Source organism: Carassius gibelio, chromosome B23 (assembly GCF_023724105.1).
Source record: "Carassius gibelio isolate Cgi1373 ecotype wild population from Czech Republic chromosome B23, carGib1.2-hapl.c, whole genome shotgun sequence".
NCBI classification, from domain to species: Eukaryota; Metazoa; Chordata; class Actinopteri; order Cypriniformes; family Cyprinidae; genus Carassius; species Carassius gibelio.
Window position 1 is genome coordinate 5,767,024 of NC_068418.1, and position 19,668 is coordinate 5,786,691.

Here is a 19,668-nt window from a genome sequence, read left to right on the forward strand (position 1 = left end):
CATAGACAACTGGACAAGCTTTTGGGGCAGACCTGACCTGTTGAAAAGAGAGGGTCTTCAACCCTCCTGGGGTGGCGCCACTCTTCTCTCTAGAAATATGGCAAATAGTCTTAGTATTTATACTTGACTAACTGGGGCCCGGGTCAGGAAGCAGACAGACTGGCTAAACCGACCGTCTGCTAGCTGCCTCCCGTCACAGAGGTCAGTTAATTCTCAGCACATAGAGACTCTTTTACCTAGATATCACACTATAGAGACTGTCTGTTCCCCAAACTAGAAAATACAAAAAACGTCCAAACCAAGTTAAGTTTAACAATTTAATTGAGGTTCAACAAATAAAAAACAGATGCAATATGGATAAACAAATGATAAAGCTTGGCTTATTGAATATCAGATCCCTTTCTACGAAAACACTTTTTGTAAATAATATGATCACTGATCAAAATATAGATGTGCTCTCTTTGACAGAAACCTGGCTAAAACCTGATTATTACATTATTTTAAATGAGTCAACCCCCCAAGATTACTGTTATAAACATGAGCCGCATCTAAAAGGTAAAGGGGGAGGTGTTGCTTCAATTTATAACAACGTTTTCAGGATTTCTCAGAGGGCAGGCTTCAAGTATAACTCATTTGAAGTAATGGTGCTTCATATAACATTATCCAGAGAAACAAATGTTAATGATAAATCCCCTGTTATGTTTGTACTGGCTACTGTATACAGGCCACCAGGGCACCATACAGACTTTATTAAAGAGTTTGGTGAATTTACATCCGAGTTAGTTCTGGCTGCAGATAAAGTTTTAATAGTTGGTGATTTTAATATCCATGTTGATAATGAACAGTATGCATTGGGATCAGCATTTATAGACATTCTGAACTCTATTGGGGTTAGACAACACGTTTTAGGACCTACTCATTGTCAAAATCATACTCTAGATTTAATACTGTCACATGGAATTAATGTTGATAGTGCTGAAATTATGCAGCCAAGTGATGATATCTCAGATCATTATTTAGTTTTGTGCAAACTTCATATAACCAAAATTGTAAATTCTACTTCTTGTTACAAGTATGTTAGAACCATCACTTCTACCACAAAAGACTGATTTTTAAGTTATCTTCCTGATGTATCCAAATTCCTTAACATATCCAAAACCTCAGAACAACTTAATGATGTAACAAAATGGACTCTCTCTTTTCTAGCACTTCAAATACAGTTGCTCCTTTACGCTGAAGGAAAACAGTTTGACAACATGGTATAATGAGCATACTCGCACCCTAAAGAGAGCAGCCCGAAAAATGGAGCGCAGCTGGAGGAAAACAAAACTAGAGGTATTTCGTATTGCTTGGCGGGAAAGTAACCTATCCTACAGAAAAGCATTAAAAACTGCTAGATCTGATTACTTTTCTTCTCTTTTAGAAGAAAACAAACTGTATTAATTCAATACAGCGGCTAAATTAACGAAAAATAAAGCCTCAACAAGTGTTTACATTTCCCAACACCACAGGAGTAATGAGTTTATGAACTACTTTACTTCTAAAATCGATACCATTAGAGATAAAATTGCAACCATTCAGCCGTCAGCTACAGTATCGCATCATACAGTGCACTATAGACCCCCTGAGGAACAGTTCCACTCATTCTCTACTATAGGAGAGGAAGAATTGTATAAACTTGTTAAATCATCTAAACCAACAACATGTATGTTAGACCCTATACCATCTAAGCTCCTAAAAGAGGTGCTTCCAGAAGTACTAGATCCTCTTCTGACTATTATAAATTCCTCATTGTCATTAGGATTAGTCCCCAAAACTTTCAAACTGGCTGTTATTAAGCCTCTCATCAAAAAACCACAACTTGACCCCAAATAACTAGTTAATTATAGACCAATCACGAATCTCCCTTTTCTGTCCAAGATACTAGAAAAGGTGGTATCCTCACAATTATATTCCTTCTTAGAGAAAAATGGTATATGTGAGGATTTCCAGTCAGGATTTAGACCGTATCATAGTACTGAGACTGCTCTCCTTAGAGTTACAAATGATCTGCTCTTATCATCTGATCGTGGGTGTATCTGTCTATTAGTTTTATTGGATCTTAGTGCTGCGTTCGACACAATTGACCACAACATTCTTTTGCATAGACTTGAACACTTTGTTGGCATTAATGGAAGTGCATTAGCATGGTTTAAATCGTACTTCTATGACCGCCATCAGTTCGTAGCAGTGAATGAAGATGTTAATTATAGGGCCTAAAAACTCCGCTTGTAATAACCTAGAACACTGTCTAAGACTTGATGGTTGCTCTTTCAATTCTTCGTCATCAGTTAGGAACCTAGGTGTGCTATTTGATCGCAATCTTTCCTTAGAAAGCCACGTTTCCAGCATTTGTAAAACTACATTTTTTCATCTGAAATATATATCTAAATTACGACCTATGCTCTCAATGTCAAATGCAGAAATGTTAATCCATGCATTTATGACCTCAAGGTTGGATTATTGTAATGCTTTATTGGGTGGTTGTTCTGCACGCTTAGTAAACAAACTACAGCTAGTCCAAAATGCAGCAGCAAGAGTTCTTACTAGAACCAGGAAGTATGACCATATTAGCCCGGTCCTGTCCACACTGCACTGGCTCCCTATCAAACATCGTATAGATTTTAAAATATTGCTTATTACTTATAAAGCCCTGAATGGTTTAGCAACTCAGTATTTGAATGAGCTCCTTTTACATTATAATCCTCTACGTCCGCTACGTTCTCAAAACTCAATTTGATAATACCTAGAATATCAAAATCAACTGCGGGCAGCAGATCCTTTTCTTGTTTGGCGCCTAAACTCTGGAATAACCTACCTAACATTGTTCGGGAGGCAGACACACTCTTGCAGTTTAAATCTAGATTAAAGACCCATCTCTTTAACCTGGCTTATACATAACATACTAATATGCTTTTAATATCCAAATCCGTTAAAGGATTTTTAGGCTGCATTAATTAGTTAAACCGGAACCGGGAACACTTGCCATAACACCCGATGTACTTGCTACATCATTAGAAGAATGGCATCTATGCTAATATTAGTCTGTTTCTCTCTTGTTCCGAGGTCACCGTGGCCACCAGATCCAGTCTGTGTCCAGATCAGAGGGTCACTGCAGTCGCCCGGATCCAGTACGTATCCAGACCAGATGGTGGATCAGCACCTAGAAAGGACCTCTACTGCCCTGAAAGACAGCGGAGACCAGGACAACTAGAGCCCCAGATACAGATCTCCTGTAAAGACCTTGTCTCAGAGGAGCACCAGGACAAGACCACAGGAAACAGATGATTCTTCTGCACAATCTGACTTTGCTGCAGCCTGGAATTGAACTACTGGTTTCGTCTGGTCAGAGGAGAATTGACCTCCCAACTGAGCCTGGTTTCTCCCAAGGTTTTTTTCTCCATTCCGTCACCGATGGAGTTTCGGTTCCTTGCTGCTGTCGCCTCTGGCTTGCTTAGTTGGGGTCACTTCATCTACAGCGATATCATTGACTTGATTACAAATAAATGCACAGACACTATTTAACTGAACAGAGATGACATCACTGAATTCAATGATGAACTGCCTTTAACTGTCATTTTGCATTATTGACACTGTTTTCCAAATGAATGTTGTTCAGTTGCTTTGATGCAATGTATTTTGTTTAAAGCGCTATAGAAATAAAGGTGACTTGACCTGACTTGAAAATTGACCTGCATTGTTAATCCTTTTGATCTTATATTTAAAAAAATTCACTTAAATGTATCCTTTCATTGGATAATAAGAATTAAAAATTTGGGGAAATATCGTTATGAAATAAAGGTTTTTCTCTAATACTCGTTGGACAGAATTATTGGCACCACTAAAAATTCTTATGAGTAAAATATCTCTGAAGCATATTTGAAATATATCTGAAGTCCCATTCATATTCACAATTTTGAGCACTTCAGTGAGATTATAAACATGAAATTATCCTGCCCTGGCTTCCTGTTTCAAATAAATATAAAAAGGAGGGAAAACAAAGCCCAAATTCCCCTAATCATCCATCACAATGAGAAAAACAATATAATATATTTCTGATGTGCAGAAAAAGATAATTGAGCTTCACAAATAAGTAAAGTGGCTTCAAGAAAAGAAGGTAGAGCAGTGAAAATTCCCATTTCCAACATCAGGGCAATAATTAAGAATTTCCAACCAACAGAAAATGTTACGAATCTGCCTGGAAGAGGACATAAGTCTATGTCGTCCAAATGTGAGGTGAGATGAGAAGGTGAGTTTGAGTAGCTAAAGACTCTTCAAGGACCACAGCGGGAGAATTGCAGAAAAAAAAGTCTCTCGTGTCTAGTTCAGAAAACCTTAAAAAAATGGTCAAACAGCACCTATATCACCACATGTTGTTTTGGAGGGTTATAAGAAAAAATCTCCTAGCTCATCCCAAAACAAACTAAAGGATATTCAGTTATCAGCCATGACTGGAACTTCAATTGGGACTGGCTTCTATGGTCAAATGTAACTAAAAATTAGCTTTTTAGCAGCAAATACTCAAGATGGGTTTGGTGAACAGAGAGATAAAAAGTACCCAATGTGTACAATGAAATATACTGCTGTATTTTTTTTATGTTTTGGGCCTATATTTCTACTGGAGGTCCTGGACATCTTGTTTAGATACATGGTATCTTTGATTCTATCAAATACCTACAGTTAAAAAATCTGAAGTGAAGTGTTAGAAATCTTATAATGGGCCATGTTTGGATCTTCCAACCGTACAATAATCCAAACACAAACCTCAAAAACAACACAGAAATGGGTCACTGAGCACAAAACCAAGCTTCTGCTATAGCCATTCCAGTCCTCTGACCTGAACCCTAGGGGAAATGAGTGTGGTGAACTGAAGAGTAGAAGCACCAACATGGAGCTGGGAATCTAACGGGTCTGGAATGATTCTGGATGAGGAATGGTCTCTGATCGCTTGTCAGGTGTTCTCTAACCTCATCAAGCATTATAGGAGAACATTTAGACCTGTTAAACTGGCAAATAGAGGTTTAAAAATGTATTGAATAAAGGGTGCCGCTAATTGTGGCCAATGTGTATTAGAGAAAAACCTTTATTTTATAATGATATTTCCCCCTGTTTTAAATTATTATTATCCAATGAAAGGATACATTTGTGTGATTTGTTTTAAATAAAATCAAAAAGGATTAACAATGCAGATGAATTTTCACAGCCTTCTTTGATCATATTTACCAAGGGTGTCAATATTTTTGACCATGACTGTATATGTAAGCAAAAACTTAATAGGTCAATATAACCCTTCTGACAAATTTGGGGAAGATGACAAATATTCCAAAACTTTCTAAAAATACAATATGAGAATTAACTGCACAAATACAGGAAATGTGTAAAATGGATATATTATTATTATTATTATTATTATTATTTTATTTTTTTCTCTCTCTCCAAAACGTTTCCCACTGACTTTGGACTAGTTCTGTAGAATGGTACAATTGTTTTATCTCTTGTATATAGGAGATAAAGATCAGTGTACCCACATGATACAGTGGAAATAACATTTAAACAATCCATAATTAATGCATTTCTTCTAAACGACGGACTGGACTGTAGAAATCCCCGAGCGTGAAAGACGAGTCGCGTGTTTTTCTCTCATCCTCGAAAGGCGTCCCGGTTGACGGTGGTTCCCTGTCGTTGGGCACCGCGCGTGAGAACCATCCCCCACCGGCGGAGAGCGAACACATCGTGATCTGGCGCGAGGTCACCTTCTATCACTGCGAGAGAGGAGACCGCGCCGCGCTCACATCACTCCCGGTAGGAAACAGTCAGATTTTCATCTTACAGCTTATGCTGAATATTATTGTATGGTGCATATTTGACCTGGGCATTGCTTTGTGTAAAAGTGTTTGTGTTCAAGCCTCCTGTGCTGTCCTAAATAGTCGCTTTTGGTGCATGTTTGTAGTGTGTTTCATGCGCATCATGGCATCATGTTAAACACCGACGTGCTCATACGAAGAAAATATAATACATTTAAGTCTAGCGAGCGATTCAGGTGCGTCGTTATTGCTTTATATTTATAAATATTAAATCTAGTCTATGCATCCAGCGAGTACATAGACACATTTTAAATAATAAAAATGATTAAAAACGTCACTGTCGTTCATAAAGTGTCGGGAATATCGCGCAAAGCAATGTCACGTTGAATATCCAGCAGCAAATGAAACATTTTAGCCAAATAAAAATCTGAGCAAGGCCATGTTGATAATCAGGCTCTTCTGACTGTTATTTCTAATCTTATGAACATCAGACATGACATATCAGCTATGCTTTCATAGATATAGATGGGTTTTCTTCACGAGCACTACTGGTTGGCGTTGCTTTTAGACAGATGGCGAGGAGTGATAAACAAAACAAGACAACATCACTGAAGCAATCACATCTGAGCTGTAGAAATACCAATCTGTCTGGGGCTATTTTATCAAATGCATGATTCAATTGAAAAGGCATCGGGCATGTTTGCAATAAAACCTGTCGGAATATATAAGTAGTGCGATTCAATGACTGGTCGTTATGTAACAGCAACAACAACACTTGACAGTCATCGATGAAGAAAACACATTCACCACAGCTCGAGATATGAATGCAGTTGAGTTTTCTTTTTGTGAAACGGTATAATATGATGATAATTAATGCTATAGATCACTTAATTCCTTCCTTAACCATGTTATGATACACGCCTTGATGTGACGAACGCTCGCGGCGCGTAACGTTCAGAAGCTCCTCGAGACGCTGCAAAGATACAGAAGACTTTGATGGACTTCAGGATTTGAGCGCGTCATCCAATCAAACTGCTGCATTCATTCAGCCCACATCTATCAGGCATCTCCTTCATGGTTGCAAATATTATTTGATATTTTGATATACACACCAGACCTCAGGTTGAGATCTTTTATTATATATATATATATATATATATATATATATATATATATATATATATATATATATATATATATATATATATACTTAAATAAATCAGTTCATTAGAATATTGAATTGTGTAATTAAAAAGGAAAAAAACGGAAATCTCTCAATTTTAGTCCTAGTGTATTGTGTATTTTTGCTGATAGAGGGAGCTCTGGAATTTTTAAAATTAAGACTTAGACTTAGAATTAGACATGTTTTCCTTTAAGTGTTTTTAGTATTAGCTCAATAGCCTGGATAATTATGTCTTTGTTTTGTTGTGTATTGAATTGGCTGGTGTGTTGGAGCTGTCCGCGGTGCTGAAACATATGTGTATTCTTTATCTTTCAAAGTGATGCATCCACATCTAATATATGACATTAAGAGTTTATAAAATGTCTTTAGCTAGCATTTCCATTCCTGTTTACGTGAATATTGTTGCAGTTAAAATGACAGCATTGTCAGTACTGTCATAAGTGTTGTCAGAAATGTGTGACACAATGTTTCGTTGCATTTTCTCAGACATTGCAAACGATCTGTGTGGCAGTTTGAGACATGTCATTATATCATTATTAGGCTTCATTAAAATGTTTTCCTGCACTTGCAACATAGAGGAAACAAGCTTTTCCCATTTAGAGTTTAATTATGTTTTGTGATCAGCAGGAAGATAACTGTTTTATGTCATTAAAAGTATCTGATGTCATGGGTAGATGCATTGAGATCTCACAGACTTAATCACTAATGAATCATCGTATGTAGATGCTTCAGGCTAAAGCTGTTGGAACATTAATCTGAGACAATAGCAACATTTTATAGCTCATCTTTCATTTCAAAAGCCTACTTTGGGAAGATAAGAGGCGGGAGAAATCTGTGCACTTGTGAAATGTTTATTCATGATGGTAGGTGGTTTTTTTCCATGACTTTCATGAGCTGACAGCTTCAGTCCCGCTGGAGTAACCCGGGGTCATGTGTCTCACTCAAGGGCAAATGGCTCATTCCTTGCAGGGATCTTCTGGTTTCAAGTCTGAAGCTTAACCCATTACACCACAACAGCATGAAATTTACCTTCATAACTCTCCTCTCTGCTTCTTTGCTTCTTTTTAACCTCTTGATCCCCCTCTTTTGTTTCTGACGTAGTATTGTCTTCATAGGGGTGCAACATCAACATCACTTCTTGTAAGACATATTTAACTGGAGCAGTTCTCTGTCAGATTCATGCTTAACACCCAATAGTTCTGTAATGCAATTATAGAAGAAGTTAGTGGTTATTTTCTAGATTATTATAAGAGTATATTCCAGGTAAGATGTGTTTTGTCTTGTGGAGTGGATAAGTGTCCAGTAAAGTTGTGCTGGAGAGCTCTGTTGTAATAGTTTGTGCCCTTCTGAGTGTATTGCATCATTAGCTAATTGTCTTGTACCACTTACATCTTGTGTGTTGCTTTAAATAAAGGTTTCTGTACAAGGAACACATATAAATCTAATTAAAAATGTCAAAATGTGTGTAATAGGTGACACTACCCTGTCATTCCAAATATAATTTTAAATGTCACATCCTCCAATAAAAGCCTTTTTGTAACGCTGCATTACATCCTGAAATATTTTGCACAAACTGTAAAGATCAGACTGAAATGATCGGGATGTTGTTAAAAATAAATGCCAGATACTTTGTTTATTAAACACATTTTCCCTCATAAACTCACAGTTTACACGAGGATCACAAATTAGTTTGGACTGAAATAATAAAATCCTTTTTACCATTATGTGCTTGGTCGCTCATGAATCATGTTTATTGATGTTGCATATTATTGTTGTTGGTTTACAGTATAAATATCTCAACATTCTTGAATCAAGATTCACTTCAGAAACAAAATGACAAGATATTAGGAATTGTTTTCAGATTTTTTTATGTATTTATTTAGTAAAATGAGCTAGTTTATTGCTTAAAACAAAAACAAAAAAACGTCCAATTGGGCAAGAAAAGTCATTTTGTTTTCGCTTTGAATCAAGATTATTTTTCATGCCCCGTTTAAGAGAGTTTTTTTTTTTTTTTTTAGCAGTGTAGGCATATTTCTATATTCTACATATAATAACTTTCTAGTTAAGATGATTGTCAAAAGATTGTCACAGATCTTTCTGTAGGTATATACAAATCTGATATGTTCTTGGGTGGTGCTTCCACATTCGTGTGTCTGTGCTGAGCACATCCCTCAAGCAACTGTCAGTTCTTTTTCTTCAGTGGCAGGACGGTGGTTCCCAGCATGCACTGCAGCATGAGTGCTACTGTTTACTGTGTGCTGCATTTCATGTGCTGTAGTGTGAAGTGCACATCTCTGTGTCATTATTGGATGTCATCATTACGTTTATCGATTTCTTCACACAAGAGTCTGAAGACTGTGTTGGTCACTCTAGCACCCGTTAACTCAATCCTGCAATGGATGCTTCTGTTTGTTGTAATGGCATTTATTTACTTTAGCTAACCCTAACCCTAACCCTAACCCTTATTTTTTAGTCAGGTTGTTAGCTAACACAAAAACAGACAAGCAATCTAACTGTTGAGTTGTTCCAAGATAACCTGCCTCCAATATCTGATCATTTTATCCATAAAATGACCAATTAGCTACAATTTGTAAAACCTGTGCATTAATGGTTGTTCAAATGCTACTTCAATGATCCCTTAAAGCTGCAGTAGGTAACTTTTGTAAAAAAATATATTTTTTTACATATTTATTAAACCTGTCATTATGTCCTGACAGTAGAATATGAGACAGATAATCTGTGTAAAAATCAAGCTCCTCTGGCTCCTCCCAGTGTCCTATTGCCATTTGCAGAAAGTCCATCGCTCCCGGTAAAAAACAACCAATCAGAGCTGCGGTCCGTAACTTTGTTTGTGCTCAAAATGTAGAAAAATGTATATAATAAGCGAGTACACCATGAATCCATTTTCCAAACCGTGTTTTTAGCTTGTCCTGAATCACTAGGGTGCACCTATAATAAGTGTTTATATTCGGACTATTTTAGATTGCTTCGGGGGTACCGCGGCGGAGTAACCCAGTACCTTTGTGATTCTTCATAGACATAGACAGAGAGAAGTAGATCCGGCTACGATGTTCTTCCACAAGACGCAAGCAGTTCTGTTTATTAACCGCTAGAGCGTCAAAAGTTCCCTACCGCAGCTTTAAATTTGCACAAATGTTACTGAGAGCTAACAAGCCTGAACAAAATGTATGGTGAGTTGTCGAACACGGTTTACTTGGCGCTGTAATAATTTGCTTTGCTAGAGACAATAAGATTGATGCTTTAACTGCAGAAACACACATTAATGATTATTAGATGTCTATTTAATGACCGAATTAATTAGTTACAGACCTCACTAGTCAACTAATCTAATTAATCATTAAAGACCTAATCTTTTTTCTTTCTTTCTCTTTTTATTAAAGTAAAGTTTAATGTGGAGGAGTCACTGGTGCAGACGTTCTTCTACTTGTGCAGCAAAGTCAGACCTGATGGATCTGACAGCTCTATAGTAAGAGTTGCAGATGTTACTTTTCTTGTGCTCATATTATCCGTCCAGGGTAATCCAGATAACACAGTCTACATAGGGGACCTACCCTCCAAAGGGACACCGTCTTATGCTATGCTCTTCTTCTCTCCCTCCAGCCTGTTCGGGAGGGTCAGATATATACTGTATAATGATTGCAATGCTAAACATCTATCCTTGACAATTTCAGCTTTAAATTCAACTATGTACAGCTTATAAACACCTTGAAGCTCGTGATTCAATGGTTGGCCATAACATAATTAATTTGAGGTAGTGAACATTACAAGATTTCTGCTAATCACATGGTGAGGACTGATTGAAGGACTCCAAACAAGTTTGCATAACCTGCTAAAGCAGAACAGGAGCATCCTACACTCTTAAAAATAAAGGGGCTTAAAAGGTTCTTCACAGCGAAGCCACAGAAGAACCATTTTTGGTTCTACACAGAACCCTTCAGTCAAAGGTTCTTCATAGAACCATCTTTTTTATAATTTGAAGAACGTTCTTTCACCACAAATAACCTTTTGTGAAACAGAAAGGTTCTTAAGATGTTAACCTGTTAATTGTCACCCCGTCCCGTATACGGGACGCATACGTTGACTATACTATATTACAATCAAATCTAATCTAATCTTGACAAACTATATATCATTGGAAAGGTCTAAGACTCCCAAATATATATACATTATGTAGGAAAAGTAATAGATGAATTTATGACAAGAGTGCACCCTCAGAAATCTACATTACAAAAGGAGTTTTGACCTTTGTTTAAAAAAAAGACTTCCTCGTTGCCTTTTTCTCTATCACATTTTAGAAATCATCAGAAGTTATATATCACTTGAAAACATAAAACCTCAAAATTCATCCTTCAAAACCCATTTTAAAATCAGACATTGCATTACCATGTAAATGGCACATCAAAATCATGTTACAAAATGTTTTCAGTCATGAATTATAAAAATGTAGGTTTGTATCATGCACATTCAAGTCTAGCTTCAAAAACGTGAGTGACAGTTAACAGGTTAAAGGGTCTTTATGTAACCATTTAGACAAAATAAAGTTTATTCTATGGCATCGTGAAGCACCTTTATTTTTAAGAGCGTAAGGGCCAACTGAGCAACACAATGGAGACAGAGACTGGAACTGGGCCTTTTATGAATCTGTTTTTCAGCAGATCTAGTCTTTGGTTTCTTAGCCATGTTCCTGCCCCCACATCCCCCTCCTTCCTATGTCTTCATCTAGTGAGGATACTCCTGAGGGTAACTCTACTCCTACTGCATTGTTTGTTTGTTTTTACTTCTGAACACTATATCTGAGAGAGCTTGGGATACTTGAGGAACACGCTTGACAGAAACAGTCTTGGTGCCAATGAGGGGCATCCAGTTCTTATGGGTCCAACAGTATCTTGTCTACCTCTCTCAGTACTTGAAGATGTGCCAGTCCTTAGTTTGGAGCTGCAGATGAGGAACCTCAATAGTCATCCTTGGCCTACATGCTACAAGGACACGTAGCTCTCTCTTCATGCATCATGAAGACCTTTGAGAGGTTTCATGCTCGAACACTGATTTAGCACATAAAACATGGATAAACCACCAAGAGAGCAGACGAAACCATGCACACTGTAACAAAGACCTCAAAAAGTCCCCGAAACCTGTTGCAATATGTCTACCATGCACAGAATATTGTTTTGGATAACTCTGAACTATGTTTCACATAGGCAAGACAAGCAGAGCAATATACTTTAGTTGTAGAGCTTTAATTTCTAATAGTTAGTGTTGGTCACGTGGCTATCTATAATAACAGACATGACAGAAGTATGAGGCTTGATTCTTTTAGAAACTGTTGTTATATTGCATAACCAATTTTAGGTGTATTGAAATGACTATCGAAAAGGTTTTTGGGGTAACTGAGTGACTTTACAAATCTTTTCTTGCAGATCAGTTTAAAAATAGATTTGATATATTGTTAAGTAGGTCTTCATAGTTCTTGTTGAGCACCTTTGGAAGATGGTGAGGCATTTCATGTAAAATAGTAACTAAGAAACATGCAATCTAATGTCCTATTTACCGCATGTTTTCTGAGAGAAAATGTGGTCCGAATTGTTCCTAAATATCAGATGTGATTTGTTGAGGGAGTCATACCAAGAAAGAAGTGGACTTATGAACATAACAACCAGAGAGGTCCCAAACCTCTCCTGTCTCTAACATAAAAATCTGAACTGATGTTCGGAAATGATGTTCAGCAGAGCAAGCTCATTAAAAAGCAGCAAGATCTGCTGAAAAAAAAAAAAAAAAAAAAACGTTTTAAAATGGAAAGTGCTGTTTCAGTATAGATGCTGTAAGTGCTCCACAGAGAGCAAACGAAAGAAACTGACAAAGACTCAGTAGAGTGAGTCTCTCAGCAAAACAGCTAAAACAGCTAGAGCAGCGACTTCTCCGAGTCTTCTGACAGGGGTGTTTGTAATGAAGAGGATGGGGTGTACTTCACAACCCACGGGTGGAGCTGATAGTCAGTCACAAATACACAACACTAACTCTGCATGCATTGACAAGACAGTGAACCATAATGATGAGTCTCCTCTTTGCACAAGCTCTTGGATTAGTGGTTAGGATGAGAGCAATGAACTTAGGCAAGGCAAGGCAAGTTTATTTATATAGCACATTTCATACACAATGGCAATTCAAATGCTTTAAATAAAAGAGGTACAAAATCACAACAATAAAACAAGGAATTTAAAACCTTTGAAAATGATTTAAAATTGATTTAAAAGGTTTCAAATGCATTGAAAACAGTAAAGAATAGAAAATGATTATATATTAAATATAGTGCAGTCAGTTCGGACACCTCACAGTGCTCAATTAATAAATGCACAGCTAAACAGATGAGTTTTGACTCATAAATGTGACTAATGTTTTAGCACATCACAACTTACATTTTGCACCATTGGTAAAGCAGAGGTTTCTCAAACTACACATGCATTATTGTGTAGAAATGGATGTCATTGTTCTTGTACATAGTTTTCTTCGCCAGCTCATGTTTTACAGTATATGAAACTAACTAATATTTCTCTTTGTTGAGTTGCTTGTCTTAAAAAGTTGAGTCTTAGAAAATACATTGAATTAATTTAAAAAACATACCACACTTTGGGCCAAACAATTTAAACTAATCTGTATTTGGCAGATGCCTTTGTTTAAAGCGAGTTGGGGTCCATTGGCATGGTTTTATCAGTACGCAGCTTTAATATTGTAGCAGAATGGGATGAGGAAATGAAATTAATCCATCTTGCACAAACTATTGTTTTGGGTTAAAATACAAGATCATGAGTTTTCTCTAAATTACAGACAGACATGCACTGACAGTAGATGCTGCAGTGAAGTAATATCATAATTAATGTGATTTCATTACGAAGTTGAAGATCACACCATTGTATCAAAAGCAACCATCACTCTTTCTCTTTATTTGTCAAGAACATCCATTCTAGCATGAATCAAGCTTCATCTGGTCTCCAGTGTGCAGTCTGAAAGCATTGCATCTTCATTGAACCACAAGATTTCTCTGCCTCATTCAGCTTGGGTTCTACTTGTGAACTGCTTTTATACCAAACAATTGTTCCAGAGATGCTGATATAGAAACTTTATGTATATATTTAGTTTTTGTTATATGACGGATAAATGAAAATTATTGTTTCTCCCCTGCATAGACTTATAGCATCTAGCTTCTTCCAGGGTGACTGTATATCTATATTGTCCCAAATCTCTTTCTCGGCATCTCCTTAGAATCAATGTGAGTCGAGTTGAGAAAAGCATAGGTTCCTAACATCTTTCGATCGCAGGATTGAGTCCTCTTATTAGTTTCAAGTACTCTAAGAACATCTTTTATTCGAAAGTCATTTGTTTTCACGTCAGCGCACTCTCTACACAAAGCCTATCTCAGATTAGAAGTAGAAATGTTTCATTGTGCTCAGTATTTGAGACAATATTGTATATTGCCATCATGTGACCCCTTAAAGAATTATGATGAGCTCACTGAAAAAGATTCATCCATGATGGCAGATGAAAAAAAGTTCCACATAAAGAAAAAGCCAAAACACGCACATCCCAAAAAAAGTCTTGACCATCAAAGGGGTAACTCAAATAGTAGAAAAAAAGATCTGCACACTGTTATTCTCCTTTTGTTAAAAAAGATAAAAAATAGCAGTGTTTCGGTCAAAGACCTGTGTGTGTTTGCCTGACGAAGGTCTTTGACCAAAACGTTGCTATTTTTATCTTTTAAAGGGAGCATAACAGTGTACAGATCTTTTTTTGATTGCTAGATGAAAAATTGTCAAAAGAAATTACTAAGAGATGTTACTGTAACAGTTTAATACAGAAATCATGATAACACTGACTGGAAGATGGAAGATCTCAGTGTACACAGATCCAAAGTATCGTAAGCTGTCCAATATCAAAGGCTGTAGACAGGTTGTAAAAGTCTATTTTATGCTTTTAAGATCTTTCAAAAATCATTTACAAGATTTGTAACTGACTGTATATGCTTCTTGCTAAATTTTTCAGATGCTGGAAGATGAGAATAGTGTAGTTGCTAAATCTACCAGCAGGTGCTAACTGTACCATGCTAAGCAGACAAACTTTCAAATCAAATCACTTTTATTGCCACATCACATTTATTGCGTGCTCCAGACAGTGCAGTATAAAACTGACATGATTTAACAAATAACAGTGTACATATTTAGTCACTTTACAAATAACAGTACACTTTCATGTACAGTATATACACTATATAAAACAATAATATATGAAATATACAAACATAATACAGGTACACATAACTCACAAATGTACACAGAGTAGTTGTAGATGTAACTTTGACCACTTATTTAAAATAACTTAGCCTCTTATAGTGGCTTTTCCTGTCCACTCTTTCACAAATGTTGTAGATCAGCATAGTGATGGTATCAAATGGTAATATTATAGACTGTTTCACACTTTATTTTAAACCGCTAAACCATAAACCAACCATTAACTGTGACTTTTGCCTCAGTAACTATTAATTGGCTGCTTATTAATAGTTGGTGTGGTAATTGTTAAGTTTAGGTGTTGGGTAGGATTAGGGATGTAGAACATGCTCATGCAGAATATATGCTTTATAAGCACTAATAAACAACCAATATGTTAATAACAGGCATGCTTATAAGCAACTAGCTAATAGTGAGAATTTGAGACAGATTTTTACTAAAGTGTTACCGACCATATATAAACAAATGAAAAAAAGAAAGAAAAAAAGAAAGAAAGTCCTAATTATGCTAATGATAACTATAAATAATGAAAGATCTCATCCAATAAGATTTGCATGACAAGTTTGTCCATTACGAACAGAATCACTTCTGTTTGGGCATGCTTCAGAAACATTTAAAGAGATATTAACTAAACATATAATACAAATATGATCTACCCATGTGACATGTCAATGTTGGCTGGGTTTAATAATGGCACCTGCTTCAGGGAATGGTTTCTCTAGTTGCACACTGAACATCTGTTCAACAAACTAGCTTGCTGTTTGTATGCATTGTTGTGTGGCAGATTATTCCTATAGTAACATGTGCCCAGTGTCTTCCTCTTTCAAATGAAAGCTAATGTGTGTATTTTGTCTCAATGTCAATGACAGACAGGTTAGTAGGATTTGCCAAATTAAAGTCTGGGTCTCATTCATTTCTTCATTTTACTGCGCTCTTCTGCTTGTGTTAATAAGTAAATAGAAAAATGCAGTAAATATGAATGCATTTTGTGGGCCACATCATGGGATGCTAATTTGATGAAAGCAATATTTTCTTACAAAGTATTTATAACCATAAGCCCAAGGTTAATTATCGAAATCTCAAACCATACACACACACACACACACACAATATATATATATATATATATATATATATCTGCACTCAATACTTGGTTGTGGCTCCTTTAGCATAAACTCCAGCATCAGTGAAGTGTTGCATGAAGCAATCAGCCTGTGGCACTGCTGAGGCACTATTGAGTCTTCAGCTCATCTGTATTGCTGGATCTACTGTTTATCATCTTTTTCATGACAAATATCCCATAGATCCCATATGGGTTTCAGGTCAGGCATGTTGGCTGTAATATGGCACATTAATATCATGGTCAGCAAACCTTGAAAGTGGTTTTGGCACAGTGGGCAGGTGCTAAAGTCCTGCTGGAAAAGGAAATCAGCATCTCCATAAAGCTCTCCATCACTGACTTCAGAAACTTTATACTGCACTTCAAGCAGCTTAGATTCTGTGCCTTTCCAGTTTCCTCCAGGCTCCAGACCTAGATTTCCAAATGAAATGCAAAATTAACTTTTATTTGAAAAGAAGACTTTGGAGCACCGAGCAAACAGTCCAGTTCTTTTTCTCCTTTGCCCAGGTGAGATGATTCTGACCTTGTTTCTGTTTCAGAAGTGGCATGGTTGCCCTTTTCCTGAATACATCTGAGCGTGATGACTCTTGATGCACTGACTCCAGATTCAGTCCACTCCTTGTGATTCTCTCATTAAGTGTTTTAATCTGCGTTGCTTGACAGTATCCCTGTTTCTTGTGCCCCTTTTTCCTACCCAATTTCTTCCTTCCAGTCAACTTTGCATTCAATATGTTTTTATACAGCACTCTGTGTACAGCCACCCCTTTCAATAATGATATTCTGTGACTTACCCTCTCTGTGGAGCCAGTGTGCTCCATCTTCAGTTTACTTTTTCCTCTAGTCTTGTCACTTGCTATGTTTCCATCCTCTTATTTAAAAATTTACATAAAAAAACATGTGCACAATTAAGTAGGATAAACTTTTTATCTTATAAGAAAGAATAAACTACTATGAATAAACTAAATTCCACCATGAACATCAAAAAAGTGATGTGACTGCATAATGATAGGATATGATAGCTTGACTAACCAGTGGACCGATCCCATTGCACAGCATCTGAAATGTTGTTATGTTTGTTCTGTAAAGCCTGAGCAAAGTCTGTCATGAAAGTATTTCTGTATAATTTAGGGTAGAAAACGTGCCATTTACAAGGACACGTCCTGGCCAGGATTTCTATATTGTCTAAAATATCCACGTTTTGTTTTTGTTTGTGCTGCCCAGACCAATTGTTGTATGACAAAATACCATGAGAGCTTTAGAGAGCAAACAGCTTCTTGTGCTTTTGAATCGCTCTCATGGGACTTTAATGTCATAAACCAATCGGTATGCTCAGTGCTGCTTCAAGTTGAACACTGATATGTACACGTATTTGCATCACTTTGACCATTCTCACGCACAACTATCAGTTGATTACATACAATGTCTGCATGTTATTGGTCAAATGATCATTACCTTCATTACGTATGAAAACAGGAAACCAAAGCCAAAAGTTATATATTTTAGGCAATATAGAAATCCTGGCCAGGATGTGTCCTGGTAAGAACGTCACCCTTTATATGATCTTATGGTGCTTTTCCACTGCGTGGTATGACTTGGCTTGGCATGATTCATTTCGGCTTGGCTTGTTTGTGTTTCCATTGCAGTTTAGTACCTCTTTAATTGGGCGGGATAATACACGTCACGGCCAAGAGCCGAGTGATCTGCAGAAAATCTTTTTCATTTTGCGTCGCCCCATCAAGCTATCGCTGCAACCGCTCCTCAGCTATCAACAAGAGGAATGTCTGTTCTTCTTCAACAGCCCACGAAACAGACATTTTTTTATTGTTTGAAAAAGGTGCACTTATTCAAAACAGTTGTGTTCATTCAAAAAAAAAAAAAAAAAAAGCTTTTGATCCTACTCTGGCTGTGCTGACTTAAATCTAGCGTGTCTGGTGTCTTGTGTAGCAAGATTAGTGACGCAGGTAGTGACGATTCTTTTTGGCCAATTAGTGATCAGCAGGGTTTACACGTCACATTTTGTTAAAGGTACGACTCATTTGGAACCTCAGACCAGTTGGTACCAAAAAAGGTGAGCTGCACCGAACCGTATCATGCAGTGGAAAAGCGGCATTAAACGACTACATTCCCAAACAGCAGGTATCAACCTCCGAAAGCAATTATCGCATTTACTGTGTTTTGTCTGCTCGCTCTGAGATGAAAGGAATTCATCATATATTAAAATTATTATATGCAGTGGCTTCAACTACTTTTCTTAGTGATTATGTAGTGCCACTTTATCAGGAAGTGATGATTTGGTTCTCTTTGACTTGTTGAATGGGAACGGGGCTTCATTCACAAATGTTTAATGCAATGTTCCAGATTTGCGCATAAGGTAAATTTGCATCTTTGTATGTAAACATAGCCACTGTGTTGGTGACTCTACTCTCAGTGATAAGCGATGACACTGTGACAGAAATGCAAGGAGATTCATTGAAATTACAAATATTTGGTACTGTAGCCTAGAAAGTCGGCCATCTACACCTCTCATCCTTCTCCTGTTTCTCTTTCCATTTCTCTTGTCTTGATTTTGGCCATGTCTTGTCTTGCCAATGACCTGATGGGAGCAGCATTATGTGCGTATGAGTTTGGGATAAACCATTGAACATTTGAAGGGGGAGTCCAGCTGCCAGATCATACTCCATTATCATGTCAAAAGCAGTCTTCAGTGCTGGCTTACCTGTGTTTATCAAATCACAAAATCATAGATGTTGCTTACAATCATGTGTCCAGAGGATCACAAACAACACCCCCACACACACTCTCTGATGTTTAATCTCTTAATGGCCGTTCTTTCACATTACATCAGACCCCCTGGACCTCCAGTCACATGACGTGTGTAATCATGGCTCAGCCAATCAGACTGCTTCTGCAGAAAGCTCTATCTGAGGGAGCGCTGTCCCCTGGCAACTCCCAGCATGCTTTTCTTACATGCTGTAATCTTCTCAGATATATGCTGTGGCGTCTCTGCTCTGAGCTGCTTAGATAATGGACTGTAGCCAGACCTCACCTGCGGGATCGCCCTCTCTCCCCTTACACTCCTCCCTCTGCACACCTGCTCCACCTCACATAATGTACAAATACACTTTCATCTCTTGCTTTTTTGTTCTCATGGACATTTCCTTGTGCCCTAAAACCCCACAAAATGTGTAAATCAACCAATAGGGAAAACACCTGTGAAAAATCATT

General features: G+C 37.2%; 1 protein-coding gene across 1 annotated transcript in view; it reads left to right on the top strand.

Moving 5' to 3' along the window:
* Window positions 1-5,664: 5,664 nt before the first annotated feature.
* Window positions 5,665-19,668, top strand: part of pacsin1a (protein kinase C and casein kinase substrate in neurons 1a) — a 33,745-nt gene continuing 19,741 nt past the window's right edge. Inside the window, exon 1 of the mRNA XM_052593318.1 lies at window positions 5,665-5,841. The gene's annotated coding sequence lies outside the window, so the exon portion shown is untranslated. The remainder of the gene's footprint in view (window positions 5,842-19,668) is intronic.